This window comes from Danio rerio, chromosome 9, assembly GCF_052040795.2.
Source record: "Danio rerio strain M-AB ecotype USA chromosome 9, GRCz13ab, whole genome shotgun sequence".
NCBI lineage: Eukaryota > Metazoa > Chordata > Actinopteri > Cypriniformes > Danionidae > Danio > Danio rerio.
The window spans coordinates 27,997,900-28,015,460 of NC_141029.1; the positions used below are offsets into that span (position 1 = coordinate 27,997,900).

The 17,561-nt window shown below is 34.1% G+C and overlaps 1 protein-coding gene and 2 long non-coding RNA genes across 27 annotated transcripts in view; 2 read left to right on the top strand and 1 right to left on the bottom strand.

Moving 5' to 3' along the window:
- LOC141376138 (uncharacterized) overlaps window positions 1–17,561 on the top strand; it is a 1,062,333-nt gene that overhangs the window by 30,217 nt on the left and 1,014,555 nt on the right. The gene's annotated exons all lie outside the window — the stretch shown is intronic.
- Window positions 9,149–17,561, top strand: part of LOC147842379 (uncharacterized) — a 463,094-nt gene continuing 454,681 nt past the window's right edge. Inside the window, exon 1 of the long non-coding RNA XR_015499635.1 lies at window positions 9,149–10,471. This is a non-coding gene — a long non-coding RNA (uncharacterized LOC147842379). The remainder of the gene's footprint in view (window positions 10,472–17,561) is intronic.
- Window positions 15,029–17,561, bottom strand: part of LOC147842380 (uncharacterized) — a 219,867-nt gene continuing 217,334 nt past the window's right edge. Inside the window, exon 3 of the long non-coding RNA XR_015499625.1 lies at window positions 15,029–15,549. This is a non-coding gene — a long non-coding RNA (uncharacterized LOC147842380). The remainder of the gene's footprint in view (window positions 15,550–17,561) is intronic.

Consider the following 17,561-nt stretch of genomic DNA (forward strand, 5'->3'; position numbering starts at 1 on the left):
AGTCATGAGTTGTTGTTTTTCTGTTGTTCTGTTGTAGGTAACTGTTGACATCAGTTGTAGGAAAAACAAAGACTAAGGATGTCAATGGTTACCGATTTCCAACATTCCTGTGTGTTCAACAGAACACAAAACGATGATTCATTTTTGTGTGAACTATATCTCTTTAAAACTATGTAATGTAAATGTTTCTTTAGTTATATCTTCAGCATGATTCATTTTTTATGTTTGGGTTAAAAAGTAGTCCAACAGAGATACAGTGCTCAGCATATATGAGTACACCCCTCACAAATCTCTCATTTAAATTAATATTTTCTAAGATGCTTTACAGTATTATATTAGTGCATATACATTAGTTTAGTCAGTACTGAAGCCAAATCTGGAGCTTATCTAACAAAATAACTTACTATAATGGTTCAAAATTATACACCCAAAATTATTGTTCGGGAAAATATTAAATAAAATGTTTAAAAATAGTGAAAATCAAGAAAAACTTTGTGGAAATGTTGTAGGTTTTATTTTTTTTATACTATTAGAGTATTTTAGAACTTAAATGTGTAATCTGTCCATTTCTAAAATGTTCTGTGACAAAAATATCATTTTAATAAAAATATCTGTTTAATAAATCTGTTTTGTTTGAATGCACCAAAATACATTTTCTATATTCACTGAGAAATGGATAAAAATATTCATTTCAAAATGGGGTGCACTCATACATACTGAGCACTGTATGTGAATGATTATCAATCTTCATCTCTGGGCTAAATAATATGTCAATCATAAACTTCATTTTTAAACAAAGCCCTCTTGTCCTTTCTCATACTGTAAACAGAGCTTAAAACTTTAAGCTCATTGTGACTGACAGCTCTATTAAACGTGTTTATATATGACTGACTATAAACATGAGGGTTTAGGGCAGATAGATTAGAGTCCTTATGGAAATGTACTCACTGTAATGCTATCCTAATACATAATGCACATACATCACAATGCAAAAACACCTGTGGCTGTCTTGGTAACCAGCTCCTCATTTGTTGTGTTTATATGACCTCCGAACTCTGAAAGAGACCAGATATGACTTATAGCTTATGCGCTGCTGTAATGGTAAAAATGGAGCGTGTGTGGGTGTAAATTTATGAAACTGCCAGACTGTTAAATCCACAGCACTGCTGTTCAAAGTCAGACACACTGTTAGTTGTCATTACTCCTAGTATTTATTTGTTGCACACACACACACACGGTTTGCTGAGTTAAAAGAACGACAGCCTCATTAAACAATCAAATCAAGTCAAAGAGTGCCGACTGAAGACTCATTTACATATGGATGATAGGAAACATGCAACACCATTATCTAAATCAAGTTAAATGGCTTGAGTGTTTATTAAGAATAAAATAATAACATTTATAAATGCCATCATGGCCTCCTTTTATCTTGTATGTTGGCATGACCTTAATAAATGTGGTTCATTCATTTCAAATGAGATTAAATCCTACATTTTAAAGTTCTGTTGCCACTTCTGCCTTATATTTTGTTTTATTTTGTACCTTTTTTGTTTTTAGTTGAACCAAACCTTCTGTCACAGGTCATATTTTATAGAAATCAAAATATTTCTATATCACTATACAGAAAATGATCATTTTACATGATTCACCACCACGTTTAAATGCAATTGTCGCTCTCAAAACTTCGCATTTTGAATGCAGTGTTTGTTACCTTAACCTCTGTCTACAACACACACACCCACACACACACACATTTGCATCTGCCATTGTGTAGCTCCCATCATCTCTCTGTCTGAAGCTGACTGAAGTGTGACTAAACACATTTCCATAAGTCTCATCTCTCCACTGCACATAATCTTCCTTCGTCTCTCTGGCTTTCGCTTCACTTTAGCCTCTTTGTTTGCGAATGTTCAGTATTCATTGTCTTCAGAAAATATGGAGATCTTCGCACAGTATGGGATCTATCAGACTTTTATGGCAGTGGTCCTCAGAGCTTTAATTGTTTACGATGGTGGAGGAGAGTTTATATGGATCAGGGACCGTTTACATAATGTCTTGTGTGCTCGAATTTTCATAAAATATGCATGTGCGCTATATAGACTCTCACACACCATGGTGCCTTATAAAGGCAAGGAGAGTGTCTAAGTTTTTGTCAGACTAATACAGCTTTCTTAAAGAGATGGCGTTCGTTTTTATTTAACCTCATGTCATTCTGGAACATAAAAGAAGAATGTTTGTAACTGTTTGACTGTTTTGTTTACCACTGACTTTCATGCTAATAATAATAATAATTATAATAATAAACAACTGTCTTCTGTTTAGAGAAGTCAGTTGTCTGTTGTAATGGCTTAAGAGTGTACAAGAGATTTTTTGTGAAAAAGAAACATTTTGTGTGTAATTTCAGAGCTACCATAAACAAAACAATCTGGTTTCTCTCTGAGTAGGCACTTCTCTTTATATATTTTTTATTGTTAACAAAGCATACAGGCTGAAAAAAAATAGAATGAAATATATCAATTCAACTAACCCCACTTTCTCTCCAATGCGGTCTCTTTAATCTGGGGTATCCAATGAATAGTACAGAAAAGCAAAAAACAAAGTACAGTATCAAGTTTCGATTATACAAGATATCATTATATAAGGCAATCATTCTGGATCCTGATCATTGTTTTTGTAATAAACATGGAAATTTTGTCCATGGAAGCATGGAAGTCCAGATCTTTAAGGACTCTTTTGTACCAAGTTCATTCAAGTTGTGAATAATTCCAACATTATAATGTTCTGAAGTTGTACCAATCCCTTGTAGGTGTCCAAATTATATGGAGGCAACCAATGTTGGGCTAGTAGGTTTTTTTGTTGTTGAAGAAGTTAAGCTAGCCAGCCAAACAGCTGAGTAGGCACTTCTATTGATTTGTGTAATTCCCCTTCAATCATTAAAAATGCTGAACAAACCACCAACTATTCCAGCATATGTTTTACACAGCAAATGCCCTTCCAGCTACAACCCAGTACTGGGAAACACCCATACACTATCGAATTCACACATTCGTACACTACGGCCATAATTTTTTTTTACCCAATTCACCTATATCGCATGTCTTTGGATTGTGGGGAAAACAAACAGGGAGAACGTGCAATCTCCACATAAAAACGCCAACTGCCCCAGCCGGGACTCGAACCAACAACCTTTATGCTGTGAGGTGACAGTGGTAACCACTGAGGCACTGTTCCGCCAAAATTAAACTCTTAATTTTTGAGTCAAACTAAATCTTTTTTAGCTTTATTAAAACTAATCATTTGCAAAAGTTTTTAAATCACTTGTATTACTTGTATATATACATAAAAAAAAATTCATATTTCATACACACCATATTGTTATCAATTTTTTTTTCATTGCATTACGAGCAAATGACAGACAAATGTAACCTACCTTTATAAAAATACAATTGCTTTTCTTCGCTTCATTTAAACAATATTGCCATGGATATTTTTAGCATTTCTTTTTTTTCCTTACACATGTTCAAATGTCTTGATCAATTTAACCTTTAGTTAATAACAAAAAATACATTAATTTAAACTGAATTTATGTTAATTTAGGTAACTTTAATTGGCAGTTCATTCCGCTATGGCAACATCTGATAAATAAGGGACTAAGCTGAAGAAAATGAATAAAAGAATGAGTAACTTTAATTAAATTACCTAACATAAATAATCTCTTACTTTACTTTTTCATCTGACAGGTCATATAATTAGTGACTATTTACTTTGCAATTACTTTGAAAATAATATATAGAAATAAATATAACATAAAAAGTTCCTGCAGCTATTTTTTTTTATTATTCAGTTAGGACCAACCCAGACAATATAGTTACAAACTGCTTTCAGTAATATCAATGTCAATATCAGTAAAAAATGATCAATATAAATCACTTCAATGGCAATAAGTTACTCTGCTGTAGTTTTCAATATTGAAAGTTGTCAGAACAGAGATCAAGGTCAAATAATGTAAATCGAAGCACAAATAATGAGAAAACATCCATGAATAAGTTTATTGTAGTAATAATGCCCAAGCAAAAAAGAAAAAAGACAAATATAGACACAGAAAAGGAGGCCAATAATGAGAACGAGGAGAAAGATGATGTGATGTACAAGGAGCAAATCTTCAGTTTGTTCTAATTAGTCTAATCCCACAAGACACACACAACATACATTATATATACAGCAGCTTCAGACGTCTGCTTGTAGCCCATCATTTATTTATCCACCAGGAAAAAGTGAAGTTCAATGTAAGAAAGCTCTTGAGATAGAGATGATGATGGTGACAGCGATACTGAATGACATGACACTTCATTTAAATGGAGAGTTCACCATAAGAGTGTATGGGTGTTTCCCAAGGGTTGCAGCTGAAAGATTATTCGCTGTGTAAAACATATGTTGGATTAGTTGGTGGTTCAATTGGATGTGGCGACACCTGATTAATAAAGGGACTAAGCTTAAAAGAAAATGAATGAATGAATTTATTCTGTTGAACATAAAAGAAGAAATTTTGAAGAATGTTAATGCGGAAAAAAAATGGAAATCAATGGCTCTCATTTTAAGAACAATAAATATTATGGAAGTCAACATTTTTCAAATATATCTTCTTTTGTGTCCAACAAATGAAAGAAACTCAAACAGGTTTGTAAAAAGTGTGAGTGAATGATGCCAGAATTTGTATTTATTTTTATTTTCCCCATCCCTTTAATGACTCGGGTTTGAACCATGACCCTTTTCTTTTTGAATGTTCTCAAGTATTCTACACCAATATGGAGGACAGAAGGATCCTCTTACAAGACAGCCTGTCACTTAACAGCAGGATTAACCATTAATCTACCTGCAAACAATCCAAAACCCAAGTTTAAACAGATTAAATAACATCTGTAGTACCTGTCTGTCAAACCCGGATGAAAGGAATGACATGAGAGAAAAGTGGAGAACACTTAAAAGAGATGAAACATTTATTACGAGGAAAACAGACTTTACTCACTTTGGAATTATAAAGTTGTGTCTGCTTTTTGAGTGTTTTTGAGATACTAAGCTTTGAAGTTTTTCCATTCCATATGGCAAAAATTAAACCGAGATCAAGTTTTCTAAACAGGATTTTCCAAAAAGAGCATAACTAAATGCTGTATATTTTAAGCCAAAATGACACTTTAAATCATTAAATTCCAAGTTGACAAAATACAAAAACACACAGAAAATTTCTTATTTTCTAATACCAATTATTTATTTATTAGCAATCTTTTTTAATACATTTTATTTACCGAAAATATATTTATCATTATTATTATTATTATTATTATTAAAATGTATTATATATATATATATATATATATATATATATATATATATATATATATATATATATATATATATATATATATATATATATGTGTGTGTATATATATATATATATATATATATATATATATATATATATATATATATATATATATATATATATATATATATATATATGTATATATCAAAAATGTTTAGTTAATAATAAAAGTCCTCTTTTGTAGCACAGGAGTCTTAATTTTAGCTGAAAAGCATTACAAACAAAACTGTTCAATGTTTTAAGTATTTCTTACCGATATTTTCAGAACTTTTATCACTTTTGTCTTCCCTATGTAATTCTTTCGAACTCCGTTTTGATTGTAAAATCTTCACCCATGTAAACAGCGTTTGTTCTACCTGTTAGCATGAGTTTCGTTCATCATCAAAGGTCGGATGCGGATGTACATATGGTTGTACTCACTGCACACAAACACAAAACTGACATGTTTATGGAGCGGAGAAATCGACACAGTAACAGAGATCAGAACCGAGGATCCTGGGAAAGGTGAGGGGTCACCGAGAGCTGTCACCCCTCACATTAACACCTCGAGATGCGAGGAAGACTCTGATCGGTCACGGTGGTCCCTCTGGGGTTACAGGTACAGGAAGAGAAAGACAGAGTCAGTCGTCAGATGAGTTGACTGTATAACTGAGACAAGCCTGAGGACAGCTGGTGACAGGACGTCAAGCTAATTTATGCAAGCTGTTTTTCTCAAGGCACCTGTTTAGAAAATGTTTCAATGGTTCTTTTGCCATTATTTTGTGTGTTGTCAGTACCCAGCAGGCACAGGATGTCAACATGACGTCAGATTAATGTTGTACCTCAACATCGTGGGGACGTTGCATTTTGTTTGGTAATGAAACTCAGGTTGATGTTAGAACCCAACATCAGGCAGACGTCAATGTCCAACCTAAAATCAACCTAAAATCAACCAAATATCAACGTCTTAATGATGTTACAGATTGACTTTGTGTGGACGTTACCACTATGACGTCTATCAGACTTTGGATTTTGGTTGTCAAACCTGATGAATAAATGTCAGTATTTGATGTCATTACGACGTTGGTTGAGGATGTTGACTCGACGTTGGATTTTGGTCATTTTCCAGCACAACCTAAAATCAGCCAAAAATCAACAGCATTTGATGTCATTATAATAATTTTATAATATAATAATAATGTTTTTTATACGCTGTCTAGATATTGAATTTTGAAATCTAAACTAATATTAATGTCTTATGATGTTGTGAGCCTACTGGGTACTGTCAGGTGAACTAAGCATATAATAAAAAGAAAAAGAAAATAAAAAGACTAGAAAAACCCCTGTGTGTTGTAAAACATTTCAGGAAACTCGTATGTACAGCAATTAACACACAATCTGAAATTTTGAATGAGAAATTGAATATTACTGATAAAATTTATACAGTGTAGGGAAATATTATCTCTTGTCCAAATGCATTTATTAAGATAGCTGTGAATTGTAAATTAAAATATATTTACATATACATACATATAAAATATGAAGAGTTTATTTGCTTGTTATTGCTTCTTGTCTTTTTTGCTTGGACAGTTTTTTATTTTATTTTGTGCTTTAGATTATTGTTTGGAAAATCCATATTACAGAATGCATTTCTATTGGCTTTTTGCATTAATAATTTAAAGTTTTTTTTTCATGGTTTAGGGGAATGTTTTATAGACATTATGTTTTTTTTATACTGTTTAAACTCTATATTATCTAAACCCTAAACTTAAATCTTAAAATTATTGTCAAGAAATTTCAGTCAGTAGTATTCCATTAGGCAATATTGAGCCCAAAACACAAGCACACACATACAGTGCTCAGCATAATTGAGTACACCAGATTTTGAAAATTAAATTTATCCATGTTTCAGTGAATATAGGCAATGTATTTTGGTGCATTTAAACAAAACAGATTTATTAAACAGATAAAATAGTAACATATTCATAACATATTAAATTAATACTTTAGTCACCAAACAAATTTAGAAATTGAAAGATAATGCAATTAAATTCAAGAAAAATATTGCGAAAACTTTTTACAACCTGCAAAATTTCAACTAAATTTTCCTTTTTTTTGTTTGTTTTTCTTGATTTTTCCTCTCTTTTAAATTTGTATGTAATATTTTTCTAACATATCAATTTGGATGTTCTAGTTTTTGGACTGTTATTGTAAGTTACTTTGTAAGATAAGCTCCAGATTTGGCTTTAGTACTGACTAATTTAATGTATATGCACCAATATAATATTGTATAGCTTCCTATTAAAAATGAATTTAAAAGATAGATTTGTTAGGGGTGTACTTATATATGCTAAGCACTGATTTTGTTGTATTGACTGAATAAAACATGGACCTTGTGTTTCAATTCACTACTGCATATTCACACACACACACACACACACACACACACACACACACACACACACACACACACACACACACACACACACACACACACACACACACACACACACACACACACACACACACACACTGTTGGGTCACATTGGCCCTATTAAGACAGGAAATGACAGAAGCATGTTATGATGAGAAACGGTAAAATACATGTCAATCAGGTTGACATGCCTCTGACAGAATGCAAATGAAAGACTGTCCTCACACCCCCATATATGTGTGTGTGTGTGTGTGTGTATGTGTGTGTGTGTGTGTGTGTGTGTGTGGTGCATTTGTGCCTTTGGTAAAAACTCATCCCAAGCTGAGTCAGTGTTTGTAATTGTGTTTGTGTTTAAATTGATATTGAGCGAACTGTTCTTTCGCCGAGGCTCAAACAACAATATGCTCAGCTTTCAGTATCTGACCTCATCACAAGACAAAAAAGAACGATAAAGCTATTGAGGTGAGCGGAGAGAGAGACGGAACAGAAAGGTTAATGATAAAAAACACAGTGGGACTGAAAGAAGCTGAGCAGAGCAAAAAAAAAAAAAAAAAAAAACAACGGACAACCGCTGGAAAATAAGTGAACATGGAGCAGTAAATTGAACAGAAAATGCTCAATCTTCCCCTCGTCCTGTCTCTGGGTATTGATCTTTTTCTTTTGACTGATGAAGTCAAGCAGAGATGATAAACAGATGCTGATGGTTTTCTCTGTTAGCACAGCTCTGACACACTGCGATGCTAACACGCTTCACACAGCAGAATAAAAGCTCTGGCGGAGCGTTTGATGCAGTGGAATGCAAACAGATGCAGTTTTAGGGGTGTGCAGAGAGTCAGATCATCCTGAAAGCAAGCTGGAATTCTGGGAATCTGATTCCTGAAAGCTCAATAAGACCCTTATTGTCAAAGACTATAGGCATCAATACTATTTTGCACCAAATGAAAATATATATTTTTAGTCAGAATTGTGAAATAATGGATATTTATGACACTGTATTTGTCGAATTAAGTAGATTCAAGCAGAAAGGAACTGCACTTGCATGACCAGCCTGATCTCACAAACATTTTATGTATTTTCCGACAAATGGCTAATTCATACAAATTTATACAATTTCATTTGTATAAAAAATGACTTTTAGGAGCTCCCCAAATTACACCTCTAATCTCAACCATCATTGGGGGATGAGTATATGGTACTAAAAAAATCATATGAATTGGACGCTAATTCAACAAGTCACAAGAGATTGCATTGTCATGACTTTAGGCCCGACTTTAAGATCACCTAATGCGTACTTTTATATATATATGTAATGCAGACAAATTCTGCCAAAGATTTTTTTTTTGTATTTGTGTTTTGCACGCTCTACACATTTAAATTTACTGTATTTGAAATTGAAACACCAACAAAAAAACTTCCACAAAAAGATTTATGCTTGTCAAGGGGTTTGCATTGTTTCTAAAATTAAGCTAGACTAAATATACAGGAATTTCCTAGATGTTGTCGATTGGATTGTCCGATATTGTTGCATCTGTTGTAGTTAAAAGATGTTTAACAAAATAAAGTCCTTGCTTTACTTGTTTTTAGGATTTAATTTATTTATTTCCAAAATTATAATGCCTACTTTGAAATTTGGGACACCAGTGTTTCAGGAGTTTAGGGAGCAGATTATGGTGCATTCTTATTCAATAATAAGATAAAAAAAATTTATTATGTCTACACTAATCTGCACATTAAACGAGGACTTTGTCAACTGTTTAGCCATACAGAGATTTATAGTTTATATTCTATGAAACCTTTAGAAGATGTCCTCCCAAATGGCTATTTTAAATGGCAAACATATATTTTAAAATGAAGATACATTGTAACAAAGTTAATATAGAATGGAAGGAGGAGTCAGGAATTGTTGGTGAGTTTCCACTGCTCCAGCATTTCCAAAACAAAGAGAGAAAAATAAACTTTGCTTTCAGTACGTTGTTTTACTCAAATGTCTGTCCTGCATCAAAACATGAGGGCAGGTGTGTTTAGATCTGGTGACTGAGTTCAAACTGGACTAACCAGTAATTTGTCAAACATTTCCAGACAAAACGAATATGACAGACACTTTTTGGGGGAATATTATTTCATAATACACTGCAAAAATTCAGTTTTCAGTATTGTTTGTTTGTTTTTTCTATATGCTTTTGATTTACATAATAGGACCTTGATATTCCCTCTAACAACTTTTATTTTTAAACTTGAAAAAGTGACTTTTACTGACATTTTTAAGAGTTTGAAGTGATATGTGGCCTGGGTTGGTGTTGTAAACAGTACAAAGACTGGTATAAAACTGCCAGTATCTTTTCTGTTAGTTTACAGACTAATTTGTTAACAATTTATAATTACACACTATGAATCACCTATAAAGCATTATCAGGCATATACTAGTTGATTTGTATGCTAATAAATGCTTTATTAACTCAACTTAATCCAGTTTTGTGACCTAACCTGAAGTAAATTTATTAATGAACAATACATCTTTGCTATCGTATCTAAAAGGTAAAATTACTGTAAAGTTTATAAACACTGCTGAATAACAGGAGTGTCAAAATATAATATACAAGTGGGTAAAACAACAACAATAAAATAATTGAACACTACATTGTGATAGAACATTTCAATGTTATTTAGCGGTTTAAACTGTACAGTCATTTTATTTTAGTTAAGATTTAGTTTTCATTTAATACAGTTTCATTTGTGTATCTTAAATAAATTGAAATTATTAAAGTCATTTTCTCTTTTCCTGTTTAGAATACAACTGAGCCTTTAATTGTAAATTGTAAAGGATTAATAATCCTCACTTTAGATTAAGTCACACAACTTGATGAAGTTAAGTTAATAAAGCATTTATTAACATACAACTGAACTTTTAATATATGCCTGAATAATAAAAATTATAAAAGTTTGAGGGGGAGGCAGTGGCGCAGTAGGTAGTGCTGCTGCATCACAGCAAGAAGGTCGCTGGGTCGCTGGTTCGAACCTCAGCTCAGTTGGTGTTTCTGTGTGGAGTTTGCATGTTCTCCTTGCCTTCGTGTGGGTTTCCTCTGGGTGCTCCGGTTTCCCCCACAGTCCAAAGACATGCGGTACAGGTGAATTGGGTAGGCTAAATTGTTCGTAGTGTATGAGTGTGTGTGTGAATGATTGTGTTTGGATGTTTCCCAGAAATGGGTTGTGGCTGGAAGGGCATCCGCTGTGTAAAAACTTGCTGGATAAGTTGGCGGTTCATTCCGCTGTGGCGACCCCGGATTAATAAAGGGACTAAGCCGACAAGAAAATAAATGAATGAATGAATTACAAAATAAAGAACCTATTATATTTTTTACAATGTTTCATCTTAGCAAGCCTTTTATGCATTTGCAGTAAGATGACCCTTGACAATTAAAATTAACCATGGTCTTACCACAAAAAAAAAAAAATAATAATAATTGCATGGCTAAAAAATTGTATTTGCTATACTAACTGCACTTTATCAATTGCATTCACGGTAAAACTGTGGCTATAGTATAGGTGAAATAGTAAAAATAGTAATCAGTTTGGCAAAAAAAAAAAAAATAGGTTAATTTTCTTTAGAAGATTTTTTTTGCAGCTTTTGTCATTTCAGTCTAAATGAGAATTTTTTTGGACTGGGCTTGAGACACTAATGTTAATGGAGACTCTTTCAAATGTAAACACTGTTCTCATATCTATCTGGACTAATGCAGTGGCTTTGTAGCGAACATGTGTCAAGCACCTGTGTTTGCAAAAGATATCCAATGAAGTAGACTTTGAAAGGCTGCGTGTTCAGCTAGCTTTCACTTCAAAACTGGTATATACTTTGGGCTTTACTTATCTTTAAGGGATTCTGGAAGAAGTAATGAAGGAAGAAGAAAGGATGAGAGTTCACTCTCTTTTGATTCTGGACGGTTTTGTTGTTGAATGCTGTTGACGCGAAAGCTGCGTCAGTTTTAATGATGATGAAAAGAACCTTTCTTCTTCAGACCATGAGCTGCTGTGCATGCCAGCAATTTTACACACATAAACAGGGTTCATAGCTGAGTTTATAGTTGTGTGTGCACGAGCACTTATGTGTGTGTATTTGCAAGTGAGAGGCTTTTAAATCTGAATGAAAAGAGCCATATGCATACATGTACATCAGGATTTCAAAACAGGACAGACAGTTTTATAATATTAATTTGCCTATTAAAACTTTATGCTATTTTAAGTAGATCAAAGAGAAGATAATTAAATTTGATATGTTATAATGGATCCTTTTCACATGTCTGACTTTCTCAATAGCGGAAGTCATCATAGTTGGGTAAACTTGGATCGCAGTGAATGGGAGAGTACACCAAATATTTTTTGTACAATTCTATTTGTTGAGATAATCAAAGAAAAAAATAAATGATGGTGTTATCAAGACTTTAAGAAAAAAGGTTAGAGTGAACAATGTCAAATTTACTGTCCTGCCGGCCTGACCTCACGGAGAAATGTATTTTATGTTTTGTCAGTTTAAGGGCTAATTCAGAGTTAATAAATTGTACAAATTAAATGATATGAATTCATATGAAGTAGCCACTAAATCAAAAAGTTGCCGGGAGATTGTGTTGGTCCTGCCTATACACGCTGCATTTCAATTGCGTTGCACAAGCAATCATTCATTTTTGTAATTTGATGAATAGACAAAATAATACAAACAAATACGTATAAATGCTCAAACCTTTAAAAAAATCTAAATATTAAAAACTTTTTTTTTTTATTCAAGATGCAGATGACTTAAATGTGACATTCTTGTGAAAAGGATCCATTTGTGACTAACTTGATGAATTAATGAACAAAAAACTGATAAGTCTAAATGCTACTCACTATGAAATTATGATAAAATCCTCACTAAACATGCTTAAATCTTGCTAAAAAAATGGGTTTGACAATCGATTTGTGTTAAGACAACATGAAGAAATTAAGTTAAGCTCTTAGTTTTTTTTTTACAAATTGTGTACAAAAAAGTGGATTGAACAAAAGACTGTTAAGTTGTCCCCCGAAAAATCAAGATTTGTGTTGTTTCAGCTCGTTTTAAATAAGTAGTTTGAACAAACAGTAAATTAATTTTTTATTTCTAGTGTTTCCATTATAATACTTTTTGGGAGAACTTGTCCACCAAAATAACACTAATATGGCAAGAACATTCTATAAATACAGACAAAAATAATTAAATAGTTAGCTACTTATGTTCTCCCCAGAGTGCTAGCTCTGTTTTTTTTTTCTCAGATTTTATGGTGAAGTTTTGGAGCCATAATTTTCTCTGATGAAAGGTATATTACGCTGAATAAAAAAGTACTTTTATTTTTATCTATGTCAAATTAGATGGCTTAAACTGTAACTGCGAAAAGTACGCATCCTCCGACAAATACAGAAAGTACAATAAATAAAGTGCAATTACTCAAGAATGTTACACTAATACAATGATTCATTTCCATCTTGCCCTGATAGAGTTCACAGTTGAAAATAAAAATAAAAGAAACATGTCTGTGAGCATTGCAGGTTTTTCTGCCCATTTCAACAACCAAAACTACATCATCAGATTGTATTCCTAAATAATCAATCGACTGCATCAAACCAGCCCCCTCCAGGTCTAAATGTGAAACCACAGCACAACACATTTATCAATAGCATACAGGCCTCAGGATTAGGAAACTGATTTCTCAAGTGAGTAAACCCCAAAGAAGGGAAATTTTGTCTATTAGCAAATTGAGTAAATGAAGTTAGAGGACATGTGATCGATTGCAGCACTGTTCCATGAGCGTATACATAAAATCATTCAGAAAAACAGAACTCATTTTAGCTGAGTTGAACTTTGGAAAGACTCTGCAGCTGAAAGCTTGGATCAGTATTCACCTTTTTCTGCATGTCACATCACTACTGTGCTTCTTTCAGTTTTGGGGAACTTCCATTCGAAAAACTGGAACAAATCGTGTTGGGTTATTAGGTTGTGCTACAAATAATATCTGTTGTCAAATTTATGACACTAGTTTGTTAGAATTTTCAGTTTTAACTACTGCAGGGGTGCCCAAATTCAGTCCTGGAGTGCCAGTGTCCTGCAAAGTTTAGTTCCAACCCATACCAGATACACCTGGGCTAGCTAATCAAGCTTTTACTAGTGCTGCGTCCCAATTCGCATTACTTAGGCCCGATCCCAATTCTATTTTTGAACCCCTACCCCTTCCCCTTCCCCTTGGCCCTTAAAACCAAGAGTGAAGTGGAAGGACTTCAAAATTTACCCCTAAGAATTGGGACAGCAGTACATCACCTGCACACATCATCATATGTCCTCACGATCTCTTGCATCATTTGAGATAAGACGATGGCGACTGCTGTAGTTATTCCAGTTGTGTTATTTTTTGGTATTTATCTTCAGGAAATCACTGAAGGCATTTATTATGTTATCATAAAGATCTAATGTGGCAATAAGATCATAAATATACTGCGCATTTACACAGTGGCCATACTCATCAATGTAAACACACCAAAAACAACAATAACGTTATAGCAAACACTGCAAAAACCCATTGACAGACTCTAGACATTGCTGACAGGGTAATCCAGTGTCAAAATGTTGTGGGACTGCTGTACATGAGTTATTAATAGGGATTATAGATTGTAAAATATAATCTGTTTTTTTTTTGTGTGTTTTTTTCTTTTTAAAGCATGACGGTAAAACTTGAACGCAGTTATGAATATTTTAAAATGTGTTTGTTTGTCGTAAAAATTCTTAATAATGACAAAAAATACTAATATGTGGATCTCCTTACTTCCTGGTTTAGCAATACTGCCGTTGTGAAAGGAAAGGAAAGGAAATTTTCGTACACCTTGGTTTCAAGTGTGGTCCTGAAAAATCTTCGTTCGAAGGGCTATTCGCCCCTTCCCCTTAGCCCTACGCCTTCACGCTAAAAAGAATTGGGACACCTCTACCCCTTGGCGTGCATGGGCAAAACGAGGGGTAGGGGTAAGGGGAAGGGGAAGGGCTAAGGGGTAGAATTGGGATTGGGCCTTAGACTACGCCCTTAAAGTATGTACTTTTTTGTGAAGGAAAAATATCTACATTTGAGTGTGTAACAAGAGTATGCAAGCTTTGGTACATACTACTTTCTCGTTAACAGATCATTGTTTTGCTGAGCCCTGTCAATCATCCACACATCATCCACATTTCTGTCATATTTAATTTCCTACCTTACTGGAGAAGCAGCAGCAGAATAATCAGCCATTCACGAGTCTTTCATGCAAAGAAATCACCTCAGGTCTTTGTATTATTCTGCATTGAGACGTTAATGTCTAAACATGTCTGTATATAAGTTTAATGTTGTTTCAGATGAAATATAACAGAGACAACGAGATTTTAATATTTTCCAGTGGGATAGATAGTAGTTAACAGTCATACAAACATCGTTACCGAAGCCTCTCTATTTGATGGTTGGTCTTGTGCGTCCATCATGTTGGTAGTTTTTTTTCACACTTTTCATCCGCGTTTGTAGTTTTAATCGAATTTACGTTCAATGTGCAATGTATTGTAGGCAAGATCAGTGGTTAGAGTATGGATGGTTCTACACTTACATTTTTTACTGGAAATAGTAGGCCATCTGGGAACCTTTGGCAAAATCTTTTCAACATACTACAATTTGAGACATACTAATACTGTTTTCAAATACTATTTAGGATGGATAGTATGTGAATTGAGATGCAGCAATGGCTTCCTAGAAACAGCCATGCAGGTGTGTTGAGGCAAGTTGGAGCTAGAGGTCTGCATTCCCGCGGCTGTACTGCGAGAGCCGCGGGAACCAATCAGATTTCTGCAGCGCGAGAATAAATTTCAGAATAAAGTGGGGAAGCGGTCGGTAACTGATTTAATTTTAGACGGGAGCAGGCAGTCTAACAGTATCGCTCCGACTCCCGAACGAGCGAGCGAGCGAGCACTCGTATGTATGTGTGTGAATGAGACAGCATGATGCTGCGTTTAGCTTGTTTGTTGCTGTGTGCGTGTGTGTGTGTGTGTGTGTGTGTTTGCGCGAATAAGGTGTGTGTGTGTGTGTGTGTGTGCGCACAAATGAAAGAGAGAGTTTTGTTCTGTCTGTGTGTGTGTTTATGTGTTTATACTGACAGGCGGGGAGAAAACGGGGCAGGTCAGTTAGCGGGACAACAAATGCTGAATATAAGCAAAATGAAAATAATTGACATGACATTAGTATTGCAAGCTTAATTGTGTCCAAAAATCACTCCATCATTCCTTATAGTACAGTAATAAGAAGTCTATAATATTTTTGCAGGCTTGCAGAAACACTTGTTCTGAGTTTTTTCAGGGTATTCAATATTCATACAGTGTAAAAAAATATTGCGTTCCTCACTATCAATTTGTGTTAGGAAAACATAAAGAAATTAAGCTAATGTAATAATTTTTAAACATGAAACAATTAAAGTTGTCCCAACATAGCTCAAGAATTGTGTTATTTCTGCTCATTTTTTGCACTTGAGTTTTTTTTGTATTTGAAGTTTTTGAACCAACAGTGTAATGTAGTGTAATCTGAGTGAAAATATTTAAATAATTCTAATAAGCATTTTGACATTTGACCCCAACCTAACAGTCTACTTATAATCTAATGGGAATTAGTTGACATGTAGATGCAATGTAACCTAAATTCAACAAACGGACCATCAAAATAAAGTGTGACCTTTTTTACAGAAGTTACTTACATGATTCATGTAAAGCATCACAAGATATTAAAAAAAGGTGTTTACTGTAGGAACCTATGTAGTGAAGTTTTTGAAGCCATAAGAAAAAATGGCTGAACCAAAGTAACATTAAATTAAAGAGTGTTGAAAAGGCTATGTGTCACTATTAAGCAAATAAATATAAAATGACTCAATGATCAGTCATTGGGGATCACCAACAGCAATATTCAAACGCCAGCCTATTCTGTCAGTATCTTCTCAACAAAGGCCTCATCAGATAAAGTCGAAGTCGCTTCATGTCTGAACATCAACCCCTCCAGAATCTCAATGGAATCAATAATCACATTTTCATAATCCATAATACAGTGTTTCCCCACCGATCCCAGATCTCATCAGTATCTCATTATAACGTCTCTATTGTCTCGTTGGAGAGTCGAGCGGCGTCTCACTTGTGCCATCTCTGCTGAATATATCAGACATTCCCTGACGGCACCAAGAGTGTTTCGTGCATGTGGAGAAGCGTGTTATTCAGTTGAGCGGTGTCATTCTTTAAACCAATTACTCTAGACGCTCAACGACATGCAGATGAAGTGAGCCAACCATCAAGAGGGCCGAAAGAGGAAAAGGGGACTGAGAGAGAAGCCGTAAATACAGATTTGAAGAGAGATTATTTAGAAACAGAGAGAAAGAGCTGAAGAGAAACACTCTAAATATACATTTTCTGAATAAAACACTGCCAGTGGATATTAGTATGCAATATTAATATATATTATTGTTACTTGGCAAAAACAACAATAAAAGCCCCTTCACACATACAGGTATAGACCTTTCCAGAAAATTACCGCAATTTTCCGGAAAGGTCTATATGTGTCAACAGGCCCTTTTTAAAGATGCTGGGAAATTTGTTCTGACAATTTTGCGGAAAGAGAAGTTGTAACCTAATGGTAATTTGCCGGAATGCTGCACTGTGTGAACACAGAAGGAAAATTGCTGGAAAGAGTCTGTTCACGTTTAGTACGCACTGACATGAGATGT